The sequence below is a fragment of the Puma concolor genome, chromosome A1 (assembly GCF_028749965.1).
Source record: "Puma concolor isolate L17-30 chromosome A1, mPumCon1.1.hap2, whole genome shotgun sequence".
NCBI lineage: Eukaryota > Metazoa > Chordata > Mammalia > Carnivora > Felidae > Puma > Puma concolor.
The window spans coordinates 34,626,458-34,641,647 of NC_141667.1; the positions used below are offsets into that span (position 1 = coordinate 34,626,458).

Genomic DNA, 15,190 nt, shown 5'->3' on the forward strand with positions numbered 1-15,190 from the left:
AAGACAAAAGGCATGAACAAGTGACAGAAGAAGAAATAATAGGAATCAAGAAAATAACTGGGCATTATTTGGTTGCTTGGAGCAACCAAATATGTGGTTATTTTTCTTGTTTGGAGCTCCATTCTAGCTTTGAAGACAAACCAAAACATAAAGCTGGGTTAATAAATAGACTCACTGAGCCATGATGCTTCCTCAGACCAGGGATCTTAGGTTGTGTGTGGCTTTTCAACTTTCAGTGTTACATTTTCATAACCTTTAATCTTGGCTTTATTAACCTTGGCATTGTTAAAAAAACAGTCCCCTATGTATTGCCCAGGAGTGTCTTTTGGTGAATACAAATTGCAGAATGATCCTAAAGGGACAAAGCTGTGGGAACCACAGGCATGTCCTCTTGCACTGCTGATTGTAAGCATTTGGAATGAGATTTCAGGTGAACCCCATTTTGTGTAGAAACAGATTTGGCTTGCTGCAGATTGCCCTTCTCTCTGGTTTCTAAGAACAGGGATTGTGCTGAAATCTTCATCATTTGTATCTTCTCTAATGATATTCACATAACTTACAATTTCCAAAGTTCTATCTTGGCAGTCATGAGAGAAGAAAATAAGCCATAGAAAATTAAGAATGACTTCCCAATTTATAATAGCCTTACCTAGAAGACCTTGCTACCGGTGATTCAATAAAAAAGCAGCAGGACTTTTTCATTCCTATTCAGGTGCTCACTCAACTCCCAGTAACAAATGGAAAATAAACCGCATGCCCAACCTCAGACCATAACTCCTTCTTGCACTACAATTACCTGTCTTGCCGATTATAAAGCCAAGTATCTCCTGCAGACTATCTGCTGTGACAAATGATGAATATTTTGGAGTCTTAAGAGTTCGGTGTTAAAAGGCAAACTTGCGGCCAGCCATGGAAGACTTCATTATCCCATGGGGGCCTATTTCTATCTAGTCCTGAGAAACCAGAGGCCACCTGTGGAAGCCAGTGAATGGGATCGAATTATTTGGAAACGCAGCTACAAGGGCAAGAAATAAGCCTGATGACACGAAGGCTCCGTGTGGAGTGTTAAATTACTTGGAAGTGTTGAGAGCTCTAGACAAGTTGTTGAAAGAGGATGTTCACAAGTTCTGCCAAAACTGTATGGAAAAAAGGAGGACAGTTAAGAATACCCTTTATTATTGTTGTTATTGCTACTTTTGTGTTCTCAGAAGGAAAAAAAAGCCAAACTCAGTGGCAAAGTTGGTGAATTATGGAGTATTCTTAAAGGAATAAAGATTTTTTTTTTCACAGCACTTAATTTCATATCTGCCAGGCCTTCTGGTGTAAGCAGATGAAGGCCATTTACCATTCCTATGTGAAGACACCATGAGCTTCCTTAAGTATGAGCATTGTTATTGTTCCTCTTCATTGGCTTCACAAATCACTCTTTCCATCAATGGGTACTTTTCACTGTCTGAATGATACAAAGTGGCTTAAGCATAAGACCTAAGGAAATGAAGAATGCCTAACACATGAGATGGAACTGTAGCTATATAAGGCACAATCCTTACATATTTTAAAGCATTACAGTGAAAGTGGTAAAGGCCTAATCTTCCATGAATTTGCCTTGGATTAGTTATAATTAAATTGAGGCCTTAACTTTAGCAGATGACTTAATTCAGTCTTAATTCAAACTGGTACATGATGCAAGACTGCACACTTAATCCTGAAAATCAGGTGTCTCGTTTTTGTTCAAATTTCTATTAGTGCCAAGAAATATATTCTTCTGATTGTTAACATTTTTCTTCACAGTGAACCAAAGTATTATTTTTATAAGCAAGGCATTGTTCTAGATATTTTAGAGATAGCTCTTTTGATCCTCCCAACACTGTAAAGTAGATAATAAAACCTCCATCTTACTGAGGCACAGAGTGGTTAAGTAACTCATCGGAGCATACACAGCTAGTAAGGGGCAGAGCTAGGATTCAAAACACGGTGGTCTAACCCAGGGGCTATGCTCCTAAGCATCATGCATGTTACCAAAATGTGTCCCTCTCTAGCTTTGTGATGCATTGCTATGATGATCTTCTGATCAATATCTAACATTGCTTTAATGAATTCTGTAATTGCAAATTAAACAATTTTATGAGAAGTTTAAAGAGAAGGAGCAAGCACAAAAGAACATATCTTGTATTTTTGAAAATTATACATCACTTATTTTCATGTGGAGGTTATAGGATGGAAGTTAGGAGGAAGATTTCAGCTCAACATGAATGAATAAAATTTACCTTATTACTATTAATTAATTTTATTAATATTTTCTGCTCTGCCAAAATACAATGAATCATTCGAGGAGTAATAAACTCTCCTTCACTGGGGTGTCTCAGCAGAGGCTTGAAAACTATAGGTCAAGGAATACTCTTGACGGAATCCCTGGATTTGGTTATAAGATGGGTTCAGTGACCTCAAATGTTCATATGATACAGTGTTGCTGATTCACACACCCTCATTGGGTAGCCAGAGGATATCCCTCATTTATCATCATGCTCTAAACCTGCCAAATTTGATATGGCTTCAGTAACATTGTGTCATGAAGGGTTCACTGGAGTATCAGAATGAACACAACAAGTTGTTCCTCAAATTACAAAAAAATGAAAACAAAGGAACAGTGTAATATTTTGATACTCCTTTGAGCACAATAAACTGAACAGATTTCAGGAATATCTTAGATTTTATGAGACATAGCTAAGCTCTTTTGCAACTCCATTTTTAGGAATCTGCTACTGACTCAATAGCAATAGCTTATGTGTATAGCTGGGCATCTAGACATTTTAGTGCAAAGGCTCTATTTCAGGAATTTTTCATTTGAGTTATGAAGGGCTTCAAGTTTTTTTTTTTAACTTGCTGAACTTTTGACAAGTTGTTGTGTAAATATGAATTCTTACTTTTGCTCTCATCAGATTCTCAAAGAGGAGGCTCAGAAAAATTTTGGAATTACTATGTTAGATTTATACCAGGATTTGACACCAGGTTAAATATGTTCCATGGTAGAAAGAGCTGTTCCTGTTACTATGGATGTAATTTAGAAAGGTGGGGGGGGGGGGTTAATTGGGCCCAAGGCACAAATTCCTATTTTTAATTGAAATGACTTCCACAAAGGAATGCTAAATATCCAACTGTTAGTTGAAATTAACCTTTGAAAAGAATTGTTTCAAAAGGGAAGTTCTGGTAGCAAGTTTTGATAAGGTCTTATTTAAATGGAAGGGTTGGGGGGCGCCTGGGTGGCGCAGTCGGTTAAGTGTCCGACTTCAGCCAGGTCAACGATCTCACGGTCCGTGAGTTCGAGCCCCGCGTCAGGCTCTGGGCTGATGGCTCAGAGCCTGGAACCTGTTTCCGATTCTGTGTCTCCCTCTCTCTCTGCCCCTCCCCCACTCATGCTCTGTCTCTCTCTGTCCCAAAAAAATAAATAAACGTTGAAAAAAAAATTAAAAAAAAAATAAATGGAAGGGTTGGTTTTTAATTGCTCTTATTACCTGACTGCTTACAGGTGTAGCATTGTCTATTTGCCAATCAATTAAGGGGGGAATTCAAGCCACTTTTTTTAGGAGGAAACTTCTCCATGTTATGATCAAGATCAAACACAAAGTGTCATTTCTTTTCCCATTTTTCTCTTTGTGGCAGTTGTCAAATTTGGTTACTCTTTGATTTGATCCCTTCTTCCTGTGTTTTCACCTTTGAAAAGATTTCAGTTTGCAACGAGTCCAAGCTACATTTCAGGACCTAATTTTACGTGCATGGTGTCAGCAGCATAGATAACTTTTCAGAACCTTTTCTGACAACCGGAAACATCATAGACTCCTTAGGATTTTATAAAATGACCAAATTTTACCTAAGTGCTAACTTAACTCTATAATGGTCTGCAATAGCTACCATTGTCCATAAGTGTAAAAGAGACTTCTTGTGCTAAAAGGAGACCTCTGGGTATTTCATGGGCAATAAAGGGCAGCTTTTAAAATTCAAATGCATTTTATTTAACTCCATTTCTTATAATGTTATAGACTTTCACTGAGCGCCCACATGAGGATGACTAGATGGCATTTATGAAAGGATGTGAGATTATCATGCCTCCAGAAGAAATCATATACTCAAAGATCTAGGCATTAAACTCACCCATTTTATAACATATAGACAACAATAAAAAATAAAGTGGCAGTGCTTGGTCCTTAAGCTCCCATGGCCACGTCACTGTAATTGGATGCTAGCTGCAATAAAAAAGGACTTAAAATCTAAATGCCTTTGCAAAGACAACCACAAGTAGCCTGGTTTACATTTCTCTCCAGTTCTCTTATGCCAGCTTGTCCTAACATATGCTCCTTTCTTTGCCTGCTTGCCTCTGAAGTCTCAGCATCCTTCAGGCTGAGGTTGCTTGTGTTCCCACAATGACAAAGTCAACTATAAATATTGCTCTCTCCTTTGCTATTATTTAAATCTAGGGAAAGTTTGACTAGCCACAGGAATGAGGAATTTGGATAGAATAATTTTTATTTCTAAATTATGTTTACAAAATTGATATTTCACATGGATTAGTATTCATCCATGTCATCAGTATAACATTTTCATTATTCTTAAGAGAAGAGATTTGGGTTTGAAGGGGGGGGTGAGGGTGGAGGGCTTGAGAGAGCTAGTGGTAATGCCATTCTGATGCACCATCTGGGTTAACTTTTGACCTCTTTTGACCATGCATACAACATTCCAAAATGTTTTCTCAATTCTTCCCTCCATTTTCCTCTTCTTTCTCTGCTCTCCAATGTCCTCCACTGCACAAACATAGTAAAATCTGAACAAAAGAGGAATGAGAAATATTCCATTCTTCAAGTCCCTGGTTTTGTCAGTCATAGTAAACTTTGGACAGGAGCTCTTCAAAAGGCATAGATCATAGAGAAATTTCTAGCATTTTGGTCTCTGAAGTACATTCACACATATGTTCACCTATTCATGCTTTCAAATATCTTTGAGTACCCCAGTAGTTCTTAGGGATAGATAAGGATACATGCTACTTCCTTTAAGGGACACATTGCCTCAATTCCTTCCATAAAATGAAACCCAGGACTTAAAGTAAGGAACAAACAAACAATAACAAAATAGAGTTGGAATGATTTATTTCCTCTCCTTTACATATCAAACCTTACCGTGTCACTATCTAGCACCTTAGAGTTTGAGGAACACTAAGTGGATGGATGGGGGGGATGGATGGATGGATGGATGGATGGATAGATTAATTGACATTGACTGTTGACTGAATTCAAAGTCCTTAGCACATAGTCCTGGGTTTTCCAAAGAGGGAGCTTGAGCTTACAAAGAAATCATATAGAAAGTTTGAGTTTTCTTTGTATATATAAACAATATGTTACATATATGATTACATATGTAATATATATTAAATATAACACATTACATTTTAATACATTGCATATGTATTTTATATATGTAATATATATTACCTAGATAATATTACATATATATTAAATATGCACATACACACATATACATATAGACATACTCCTTATATATACACATAAATACATACATATATATGCATATATATTCCCAAAATAACTTCTCATACTGTATCGTTTACAGAACGAATGTAACTCCTTAATTTTTCAAGAGTTTTAGGCGACTTTGTCCAAGAAGACAGAGTTAATGTCACAGCTGGGACTAGACTCTGGTTCCTGGACATATGATGCAATGTTTTTACTTCTAGATGTTTCACCTTTACCCTTTTAGCCATATTTTTTCCTTTCTTCATTATTGAAAATATTTGATATAATTTAGTCATTATTAATTTATATATTTAATTAATACACATTAATTAATAATTTAATAATTATTCTTCTAATTTAGCCTCAGAAAGCCAGTCACTGATATTTCTCAAAGGCATACAAAATGTAGGATTAGTGTCGTAGACTCTAAGTCTGAAGTTCTCTTTTGGCCAGCAAAACAGTGGGATGCAGGATGAAAAGTGAGAGATGGCTCAGGTCCAGGAGAAGACAAGAGCCCTGAGTAAGTGTCCTTGCCCCGGTTTTATTAGGATCAGAAGGCTTACAAACGTGATGGGCATGCACAAAGAGACCATGGGCATGAGGGAAAAGGGGGCTTTTGAAGATATATGGTGTTTGGGGTTTGGGTTAATATAAAACAAAATCCTGGCACCGGGCAGATGGTTGTTAAAGGCAGACAGGAGGTGCTGTGTCTGTTTATCTTAGCTAGCCTAGGGGATAAGACAGGTAAGGGGAATAACCTCAGGGTTAACAAGGCATCTTTTCTTTTGTTAGTCAGCTCCACTCTGGGGAGCATCAACCGCCCCTCAGCGTGTGGTCTATAGCCCTATTTACCTGCTTACCTAATTTGGTCCTTCCTTCCTGTGAAAGCAGCTTTCTGCTATAGTACTAAATTGGGGGGTTGTTTTCTCCCTGAATCTTGCTTACCTCATATACCTTTGTATTGGGGGCCTTTGCCCCCCCCATATTCTGGGGCCTCTGCACCCCCTCTCTATTCTGGGGTGCCTTTGCACCTCCCTATTCTTGGTGCCTTTTCACCTCCCTATTCTGGTGTGCTAATCTTGTTTACCCACACTTAGGTGTGAGCATCCTATGACTTTGTACTTCTTTATGCCTTGTTACCCCATTGGTGTAAGCCCAGGGGATTCCTAAACTTATTCCCTACAGATTAGGATTTCTTGTGATGAAAGAAGTGGAAAATTAGTTGTCATAAGGGAAGACCAATGACTGTAATGCCTCACATTTTTACAAGTCTAAATAAAATTGACCTTTGCTAAGTCTCAAAAGGATTGACTATGACTATAGAATATAAGCAACAAACAAACCAGCAAACCAACAAACAAAAACATCTGTCATACTGAGACATGGAAATTGTGGCATATCTTGGACTTTTTCCAACCAACTACCAAAGCGAGGAAGAGAAAATTATATAGATCTCCTGAGATGTATCCATAAAGAAGTCATTGTAATTTTAGCAAAATTTGAAATCTCGAAGTCAGTAGTGTTGCAGTTGGCAGAAAGGTACTGAAGCATAGTCTGAAATCACACATACTTACCTGAATTCCACAAAAGATTGAAATGAAAAGTAAGGTAGAAACCTATCAATTTGTTTGTGTAGACCTAATTCCAAGGTATACAAATTTGTTGAAATATAGGCCAAAACAATGAGCTCTGTCTTCCTAAGTCTCAGCCACCAGACAGTGTCCTGTCTAGCTATCAGGGTTCCAGCCCTTTCCCTGAATTTCTAGCCAGGCCATTCTGCCTGTTTTGCTTATGTGCCCCAACATGAAAGGTCAAGCAAAATTATCATGTTCCCAGGTAAAAACTAATGCTGACATTAAGTGATTCACGTAAAAAGAGGAAGGTCCCAAACATGTTTACTCTGCCTGTCTGCTGCCTACCTTCTGTATTTTAAAGGAATCTGTGTCCCCCACACCCCTTGCTTCCAAAGTAGTCATTTTGATGCATATGCCTGAATCCCAATTCCATGTCCCCATCCTCTGCCATGGCAAAAATTAGACCCATGTTGGCAACCTGATCCGTACGTTGGCCAACTTGGAGAAAAACAGACCAACAATTGGCTTAGGCAGTTAGATTCCCTGTTTGAAAAACTGAATGGAAATCAAAGGGAAAAAATACTCATTTTAAAGCAGAAAACCTAGAACACTCCAGACAGGTTGAGAGCAGCTGAGTGTTGCTAATGGCAGGGCACCAGAGTGACAGTCTTTAAGTTTTCTGTTTATAGGCATTTAGAGCCTCTTCCATCTCTAGCATTGAGCCCTTGCATTTTTGTATATTTCATCTGGTTTTCACTCTATGAGCATTCCTACAGTAAATTTCCTTTTGTTTAAGTTAGCCTGAATGACTATTTTTCAAACCAAAGAGCCCTAAGACAATACAATGAAGATATCTCAGGTGTTATATGTAAGTGATGAATCACTAAATTCTACATATGTTAACTAACTTGAATTTAAATACAATTTTTTAAAAATGAAAATAAGGAAAGGAAATTAAAATGATCAATTTCTGCCCTAAAGGAGCTCACTCTATAACTGGTAAATCTATGTTTATTTAATTTGATCTAGATAATTACTTTTCCTCCTATTTGAACATAAAATGTAGGGGACACTTCCAATGTAAAACTTCCAATTTTTTTCTGAAAGTAAAACCTGTTAATAAAAAAAATCATCTCATTATCCTATGACTAAACTCTAACTCTGAAAGTGAGCTCTGCAGTTCTTGAATTCATTCTTCTGCTCAGACTGCAGTCCTTAGAACTCCCCAGAGAGACCTCTGTGTCCTCTTGTGAATGCCTCTTGCTGATTCTCACCATTTCTCCCTTATTCTTTAATTATAGACTATTGAGTAAGCCCATTTCTCTTACACCCGCCTAATGTGAAGCTGGCATCCTGCTGGTTTTCATGCTCTGTCTGATCTGAATCTTTGACATGCCTAGTAGGACAACCAGTCCTGTAACTATTTTTACTGTAGTTTTGATCCTTTGTTGCTTTACCAGGAACAAACTGTTTACCGGGATATTCTCAGACATCAGGGACAGAGCTAGTTAAAAATTATTTTTTATAGGTCTCAACTCAGAGTACATGAGCCTAAAGATAGAGCCCCAAAATCTACATTTTATCTAGCTCAAAGGTGGTGCTGATACAAGTGATTCTTGAATCAACTTTGACAAACACTGTTCTGGGGCACTGGATACCAAATCCAGTAGGAAACCAATGGATTATTATAATCCCCCAGGACCATTTTTAAATGATCTCTTTTGGGGTCACACCCATGAATGTTCTAAATCAATAGCTCTAAAGAAGAGGATGGAATCATGCTAACTGACCTAAAAAGTGAATGGAAAAGCAAAACAGATACTCCTTGGACTGATTCCAGCAGGTAGAGTTTCTTCTGGTGTATTTAAGAGTGTGGGCCATTTGCATGAGAATCATCTACTATGCATGTTGCATGTGGACATGCAACTCTCTGGACACAGTGGTCACAATTTCTGGCGGAAGATGGGGAATCTGCTCATTTGAAAAGCTCCTCAGTGAGACATGTGTTCCTGCCTTCCCTTCTTCTAATTACTGATCATCATCCAAGCATGAGAATTACAATATTTATAGATTGTTGCCAAATTTGAAAATGCATCACTTGGCTATGTAAAAACCATTAGAACTGAATTATCTTTCTCATTTCATGAGGTATAATTCACAAAGTATCCCTCTGGATCCTCAGAAAAGTTTCAAAAATTAAATACTATTATCAACATGAATAATGTGTAAGTAGCCTTTTCTGGTTTGGAAGTATACTTTAGTATTTCACAAGAGTCTCTTGGAAGTGTATTAATTTATTGTGTCATTGTGACTCCCTCTTCATCTGCCCAAACATTAACAGAGCCAGAAAATGTCACTGGGTAAGAGTGGGATTGGAGTACTTCCTCAGAGAAGATTATACTTGGTTAAATATGGCCAGTTTTTCTTTTTAAAACTATTTTAAGGAACTAACAGCACAAATTGCCTGGGTTTTCACAAATTACAAATGGCCTTACCCTCCAAAGAGCATATAATTCATATGCCACTAATTTCCCACTGTATAAATCACCTTCAAGTAATTTTTTTCTGTTTGTCCCTTCCTTCCAAGAAGCTCCAAAATTTGCCCAAAGTTAGCATAAGGAAGGTGATAACAAAGATTAGAACAGCAATAAATGAAATAGAGAACAACAACAACAACAACAACAACAACAAAAACAATAGAAAAAAATCAGTGAAACTAAAAGTAATGAAACTAAAAGCAATGTCAATAAGCCCTTACCTAGACTGATCAAGAAAATAACGGAAAAGACTTAAAGAAAATCAGAAATGAGAGAGGAGAGATTATAACTGATGCCACAGAAATAAAAATGATCATAAAGGACTATTATGAACAATGACACACAAATAAATTGGACACTTTAGAAGAAATGGATGAATTCCAGAAGCATATATCCACCTGGACTGACCAAAGAAGAAATAGAAAGCCTGAACAGATCAGTAACAAATAAGGAGATTGAATCGGTAATCAAAACCTCCTAAAAAGAAAATTTCAGGACTAGAGGCTTTCACAGGTGAATTAATCCAAACATTTAAAAAAGAATCCTTTTTAAACTCTTCCAAACAATAGAAGAGGGAATATTTCCAAACTCATTTTGTCAGATCAACATCACCCAGTACCAAAACCAGACAAATGCACCGCAAGAAAAGAAGACTATAGGCCAGCATCCCTGATGTAAAAATTCTCAACAAAATAATAGCAAACTGAATGCAACAGCACATTAGAAAGAGTTATACACATGACCGATTGGGATTTATTCTTGAGAAGCAAGGATGGTTCAACATAGGCAAATCAGTAAAAGTGATATACCACATAAACAAAATGAAGAATTAAAATCGTATGATCATTTTAATAGATGTAGAAAAAGCATTTGAAAAAATTCAACATCCATTCATGATAAAATCTCTCAACAAAAAAGGATGTCTTGCCCTTTGCAACAAAATAGATGAAACTGGAGGACATTATGCTAAGTGAAATAAATAACCCAGACACAGAAAGACAAATATTTCCTAAATAATTTTTTCTCAGTAGAAAGTACAATATAGGCTCATTTCATAGGCTCATTTACATAAAAGGAAAAATTTGATAATTTCTTCCTTCTCCAAAGTAAGTATCTGCAGACCAATTGCCTTTTAAACCTTAAAATCCTACATATCCATGAAACGTATTACTAATTTGATTTTTGAGATTTTGAGTAATTAACAGTTAAAAATATTAAATGAAACATTTTTTAAAAATATTATAATGTTATGGGGTGCCTAGCTGGCTCAGTCAGTTAAGCATCTGACTCTTGATTTCGGCTCAGGTCATGATCTCACAGTTAGTGGATTCAAGCCCACACTGGGCTCTGTGCTGACAGCATGGAGCCTGCTTGGGATTCTCTCTCTCCCTCTCTCTCTGCCCCTCCCTGCTACTCTCTCTGTGTTTCTTTCAGAATCAACAAATAAATTTTAAAAAATACAATGCTATTTTCCATAGCAGTTATTTAGACAATAATATGATAAAATGTGCTTACCTCCTTTCTTGGTTACAGTTATATTCTCCCCTCCAGTACGTGTTTGCTTTGTCAAATATCAAATAAAATTCTAGAACAAATTAAGTGAATCATAAAGTTAGGGCCCGAGCTGGCTTCATGGACATGAGACCTCTGCATCTGCACAGAGCCCCTGGCTTAGAAGGGCTTTGTGCTGGTTTTAATGCTCTACTGTCGTTATCTTAAAGATTCTTGAGAATTATTCAACAAGAGCCCTGTGTTTTCATTTTGCACTGAGTTCCACAAATTAAATAGACAGTCTTACTTGGAAGTACTTTGAAACACCATCAAATGCCAAAGGTCATATTCACCTTATAAGTGCACTTCCTCCATATTAGGATGTATTGACTGACTACGTAACATGGACACAATTTCAGACTACATTTATCTTCATCACTGACGATTGCAGTAAAGTGACCATGAAGCAAAATATTGACCTCCTTAATCTACTTGTTTTGTATCCTGGAAAATTTTATTTGGTCAGCAGCGTTTTCAACATTACATGGCTTTCATCTCACATATTGGGTCCAGCTGATTGAATCAGGTTAGAGTACATCATTCATCTTTTAACAATGAAAATCAGGATGATTAAAAAATGACAGTTTTAAATATATCATAAAATATAACCAAAGTAATAGAAATTGAATTAATATGGCTCTAACATGATTTTCAAAGGTCTCCAGGCTAGAGTTTGGGCTCAATTTCCTGGCTGGCTTAAAATGAGGCCAAAGAATTTAAATGATGTGCCTGAGGAGAAGCCATGAACAGTGACTGAACTAGTTGGGCCTGTGAGCAGAGAGGCTGCCGTAGATAGGAAGCATTGTAGGTTCTGAACTTTGAAAGAATCAAGAACACAGTTTTTATTAATAAAAAATGTGCGTACTTAATTCCAAGACTTGAAATGGTACCTACCCACTTGGAAAATGTTGTAATATTGATGTCATAGGTTGGGACCCCAGGGGAAGAGACGCTGGGATGGGATTTGCAAGTGGGTGGCTTATTGTGGAGTGTCTTCAGGAACAGTACTCATAAGGGAGTAAGGGAAGCAGGACTGGGCAGGGGAAGAAGTTGAACTGATGAGTTTGCAACAGAGGCATCAGCCACTCCCACAGGAGCCCTTGGGCTGGTTTAGTTCTTTAGCTATATCCCAAACTAAAACAGGGGCTAGGTTTTATACCCTGAGGAAGGCCCCAGATTGGAGCAGTCAACAGGCAACACTCCTGTCAGGCAGGAGTGTGGGGGCCTTGGTCCTGCAGAGGGGACCTAGGCTGTGCACCTCAGCATCCACTAGAGTTCACCCCCTACATCACTCAGATCTGCTTGCTTCATCCCCAATGAGAAGAACTCTTCCAGGATTCTGGTTCGTCTCTTTTCCAGGAAGACTTAACATAAGAAAAGTTAGCAGAATAAAACTGGAGTCTCCATGATTATAGCTAGTCTCAGAGTTGCAACTAATTCTTATCATCTTTTTGTTTGACTACCCATTCTAGATTATTCTTATTCTCTGCTAGTCTAGTACCTCTGCTAGTCTAAGGGGATTACCTGAGGGGGTGACCCTGACTCTCATCCTTAAGTTTAGAAGTGCAACTTCTGTACTTGTCCATTTATTGTCACAATTGGACAAACCTGCTTCTGCATTTGTCCATTTATTATCAAAATTAGGAGAGAAGCAAGAGACACCACAGTGAATCATCTGAGTGCCAAATATATTCTCCCTGTTACCAGTGTGTAACAAACATCCCTACTGTCTCCTGGTCATTAGGGTCAATTATTTCTGTTGGGACGGTGCTTCTTCCTTGCCTAACTACTGGTCTTGATACAAGGGAGCAAAAGTGACCAGGAAGAACCAGTTATTTTCCCTCATGAAAGCCTTCTCCCTTTGGAAGCAGATTCTTTGGACCAATAGCGTCTTATAGAGAAGGGAAACACACATGCTTCAAGTGCATCTCTGAAATCAATGGTAAACCCAGCACAGAGAATGCAAGAGTGAGTGTTAGTATAGGGATTATTAGTATTTAATAATATTATAATAATATTAGTAGTAGTATAAGATAAGGTCAAGGATTAGGAGAATGATTATTGTAGTGATTCAGGCAAAAACTAATGGGAGCCTAAAAGTAAGGCAGCGGCAATGAAGAGGAAAGATCAGCATCTGAAATACTAAACATATGAAGTAAGCCAAATGAATAGGAGTATTCTAAAGGAGAATAAGAAATTTCAGATAATCCCTATGACCCTAGCTTAGGTTACTGCTAAGGAGGATAGAGGAAACAGGGGAAAGAGCAGGTTTTGTTTTTTATTTGGCTTGTTTTCAAGTTGCCACAGGAGACTTACTATTTTAGAGTCCTATGTTGACCAATCAGTGACATTGAGGGGGCCCCCTGACTCCTTATTTGCTAGTCTCAAACTGCAGGCCTTCTTCAAATGACTTGCACATGAAAGTTGAATTCTGGAAACTGTAACAAGCATAACTTCATATCTTTTAAATGCTTCATATACATTATCTCCTATAGAAATTATTTTAAAGTAAAACTAATACGTCAGCCTTGTGTCCATCTTGATTTTTTCAGTTGTCTGTTCCAAACTGGACCCTTTCATATTGAAATCATGCCGGCATCTCAGACTCGGCTCATCCAAATTCATCTGAGTCCCACCTCTGCCAGTTTGTCCTCATCTGCGGGCTTTAGCACTTAGAGCCTCTATTTGTGATAACGAAACCCCCATCCTCTCAATTGGGTTTGCAACAATAGCCCACAAGCCGAATTTGATCTACCACCTGTTTGTGTAAATTAAATTTTATTGCAACATAGTCACACTTCATCGATATATTGTCTGTGGCTGTGTTTGTTCCACAGTGGCAGAGTTGAGTAGTTGTGACAGAAACTCTATGGCCCACAGAGCCTAAAATATTTAGTATCTGAACCTTTACAGAACAAGTTTGTGACACCTGCCCTAAGTCAGCCAGGATCAAAATCTCAGAGTCATGTTAGACTCACTTTTCCTTTTCTGTCACCTCATCTGCTCCCTGTCCTAAATGCTACCACCACAGAAGTCTCCCAGTCTCTACCCTCACTGAGCCTAACATACTTCAGCACTCTGCAAACCCTTGACATGGTCTCTTACAGATCTTCCATGGCCAGATCTGCCCGGCTTCCATTTCTTTCCTTGGTGATATGAGAGGCTAGAAAGAGTCCCTCAGTCTTGCCTGTCTAGGGAGTAAGGGTGGAGGAGGGGGATGAAGGGGTAGATCAGGGGAAGCTTCACAGAAAAAAGAAATGATCCAGCTGATAAAAAGATAAATGGGCATTTTTTCAGAAAGACAAAGAGGAGGGTAGATGGAGATGTATAGATGAAGACTGTGAAGAAGGCATTGAGAAAACAAGGTGTCTTCAGATTGTCTGGTATCTTCAGGTGTCTTCACATTGGTATTGTGGGAAAAAGTAGTTAGCATTGTGGGAATGTAGTGTCTGTATAGAGGAAAAAAATGGTCTATATTACCTAGGGCATGATCTGTTTCCTGGGTCAAGCTGAGCTGCCATTCTCATCATCATGAAGGTACCATAATTAGCTCCCAAGGGATAAGACCTGCATGCTTTTCAGATGGTAAATTTGAAAGGAATTATTTTATGATTAAAATAAAACCTTACTTATCTTGATATCAGACTTCCAGGCAATTTAGTTATCAATTAAACAGTCATAAATTCACAATTAAAGAGGAAAAGCCTCAGAAGTAGAAAATAAGACAGTGCCGGCATATGTTCTATACCTATTGGTATGGTTATGGGTAAACTTACCCTCTTGCTTTTAAAAGCATGATTATGATTTGTTCTGGCCTGTGGATTAAAAGCAACAGGGAGTGTGTTGGTTGAGTATGAGGATCCAGTGTATTGGGAAATTGTGTTAGATGGAAAATTCTACAAACTAAAAACCATCCCAGGCTGGTTGGGCTGGGAGCAAGAAACCTTCCACTCTTTAACATCCCTGTAGAACTCCCCTCCCTTATAGTAAGATGAACCTTCAGCAA

The 15,190-nt window shown here is 38.0% G+C and overlaps 1 long non-coding RNA gene across 1 annotated transcript; it reads right to left on the reverse strand.

The window, feature by feature from the left end:
- Positions 1-4,509: 4,509 nt before the first annotated feature.
- LOC147584091 (uncharacterized) lies at positions 4,510-14,852 on the reverse strand. Its single transcript, XR_015241029.1, has 3 exons — positions 14,665-14,852; positions 11,149-11,218; positions 4,510-4,816 (listed from the first exon to the last, which is right to left on the reverse strand). It is a non-coding gene; the product is annotated as an uncharacterized LOC147584091 (long non-coding RNA).
- Positions 14,853-15,190: the final 338 nt, after the last annotated feature.